At 31.3% G+C, this 2,955-nt stretch overlaps 1 pseudogene; it reads left to right on the top strand.

The window, feature by feature from the left end:
* Window positions 1-2,632: 2,632 nt before the first annotated feature.
* LOC122098652 lies at window positions 2,633-2,729 on the top strand (annotated as a pseudogene).
* Window positions 2,730-2,955: the final 226 nt, after the last annotated feature.

Here is a 2,955-nt window from a genome sequence, read left to right as displayed (position 1 = left end):
TTGATTCATCTGCAGCAACAATTTGCAAGAATGCAGACATGAAGCACCTAAACATGATTTTATTCTCATCCATTTGGAAGATTAATCTTTAGTCAAAAAGAAAGTTAAAAATGGCTTAGAATGTATTACTAACTACAAATTTTTATAAATGGCTTTGTACAATGGTGAGATTCTTTTATTTTACAAGGAATAATATTTTCTACTACCTATAAGTTTTGGAAAATGAAGAAAATTAAAATTTATACCTAGAGAGGAATAGGATAGAAATAGAAGACAGATATTATGTTTGTCATATCTCTGATGAGTACTCATATTCAAGACTTAAAGTTATATTTCTTGCTATGTTAGACAGAGGGAAAACATAAAATAACATATGATAAGGCAACTATTTGTGACTTTTTAAAATGTACCTTATTAAATGATGAAATTTATTAGCTAACGTTTGGGTTTGAAATTTAGGGGGCTGATCTATTTAACACATTACTGGAAGGCCCTTACTGAAAAACGCAAATTGTGGGTGGTACTATTTCTACACTTTAATGAATGGTTGAACGTGTTTGGCATTAGTGCTGTGTAAATAATTCTACTCTATTGTAACTTGCTCCCTACACTTGAAAAACTTGTAATGTCACTAAGCATCATCAACTTGTCAAATGTTATTTTGGCAAATGTGATTTTACAAAGTTTATTTGAAAAGGAATACACTTTCAGGAGATTAAACGTAGATTATCATTGGTTTGGGAGTGACATTTTTATACCACAGAACCATGTTGTACTGAAGTCCCAGTGTTTTGAAGCACTCCTTAGTGCTTCAAATGTATTTCTGAATTACATTTGACTTCTAAGTCAAGTTTTCCGGGCTTTGGTAGACCAATTATGGATCTATCCTTCAAGGAACTATTTTTTGGCCCACTTATGTTGGAATAAAATCTTTCATTAATCAAAGAGGAGGGGTATTAAATATAAACTTATGACACTTTGTGAACTAGTTCACTAGTATGGGCTGGTCATCTATAAGTTGAATATGTGACTTACAGTACTTTCTCTCAAATTTTGTTATCTCATCCTTCATTTTAAGTTGTCTTGCATTTCACAATTGCTTACTGCTAATTCTTGCATCTCAAGGAATTGGGGCCCTGAAATATAGGAAATGAGAAATTTAGATGGTCTTCAATTACTTTGTGTTGACATGTTGCATGGGCTTGGGTGAGAAGTCTTGGCCCTGTTATCTGATGATGCAAGTAACTGGGTCCTAGGATCCTAGGACCCATGGGTACTGCAGAAGAATATTGGTTTTTAGACATCTTAGCTAAATTTGGGTATTATCAGTAGGAATGCTTAAGAAATGTGGAGAAAATCATTTTGGGACAAGCGAGTTAAAGCAATAAACAGAGCAGCAGAGTAAAATCCATTATAGATTAGAGGAAAACATTGTTTTTTTTGCCATGTGGATTCAGAAGACCAAGAACAGAATGTATAACAAATTTAAACTAAAGATATTGCATAGACAATTTTTATATTCTAATATATATTTTAAACCTAATGATTTTAATTCCAATTCTATTTATTGGAATAAATAAATATCAACTTATTTGTCAAATTATCAACTAATTCTAGTAAGTTTCACTGTGTGAAATATAAAATCAGCACATATAATTAAAAAATATATAACTATATATACTATAATTAAAAGGCACACGTTTTGCATTGTTCTGTTGTAGTTACTGTATCAATGGCAAATCTGTTTTTAAGTATTATTCCATTATCTCTACCTCAGTGTTTGATAGAGTTAGACCTAAAGCTTTACCATTTGTAGATTTACAGCATGGAGACAATAGGAAATACTGTGATTAAAACATGATCAATTTAATGCCTAATAATGAGGAGAAACATATGGACTTCTCCTGCAACTATGAAAATATTTGGTGATTAAAAGGCAGTAGTGTAAATTCCTGCCTGGTTGGATGGTAGACAGACCAGGACATTAAGTAATCGTGCATACCAACATTTTTTCACCTTCTTGGCTTCAGCTACTTTTGAAATGGAAGGTATAATAAACAATTATATTTTGATAAAATACCTTCTAGTCTGAACAGTTTTGTTTGAACTGTTCATTTCTCTATGATCCCTTGTAACCAAGATTAGTTTTGTTCCAGTAAGACAATCTGTGCTGTCAGGGTAAGATATTCTGGTTGGTCTGTTCCCACATGGAAGAAGGGTAAAGACTCATGTATACATTTATGCCAGTAACACCTCATTTGGGAAAATGTCAGGTGAAGAAGTTTAGAAGTAGCTCTTAAGCAATACTTACTTTGAATCCATTAGGTCCACAGAGCTAACACAGTTGGATAAATAAATATTTGAAAAAGCCATCACCTTTGGACCTATCTATAAATATTTGAGAGTACGATCAAATTCCAAATTAAAAGATTTGATAGTCATTGACAAAAATTTTGCAAATGTGAGCAATTGATTGATCAATATAATGTTATCCACTATTCACAGAATTTTAGGGAAATAAGATCGATAGCATTGTTAGGAAAAATAAGGTTTCCTTGTTACTAGTGGGCACCCATAGATATAAGCCTGTATAAAGATTTAATCATTAACTACATAATTTAGAGGATACTACATGCTTCAGCAGCAGGTATACTCAAATTACAATACAGAGATTAACATGGCACTTGCACAAGGATAATATGAAAATTTGAGAAGTATTTCATATTTTTCATTCTTCAGATGCAAGAAATGAAAAACAGTTATTAAAAAGGTGATTACTAAATTATAAGTATAACAATACACATAATTCATATAATTAAATTTAGTTTGACATCAGTGTATTAAATCTTCACCTCAGAAAGGCATTTACATAGCATAATCTTTACAAAACTTTTCAAATTAGACAACATTGTCATTTTATCCCAAAGAAAATTAATATTAAGACCTAGAAAAAAA

Source organism: Dipodomys spectabilis, unplaced genomic scaffold, assembly GCF_019054845.1.
Source record: "Dipodomys spectabilis isolate Male_0828 unplaced genomic scaffold, ASM1905484v1 ptg000483l, whole genome shotgun sequence".
Taxonomy (NCBI): domain Eukaryota; kingdom Metazoa; phylum Chordata; class Mammalia; order Rodentia; family Heteromyidae; genus Dipodomys; species Dipodomys spectabilis.
This window is presented reverse-complemented; position numbering and strand designations above follow the sequence as displayed.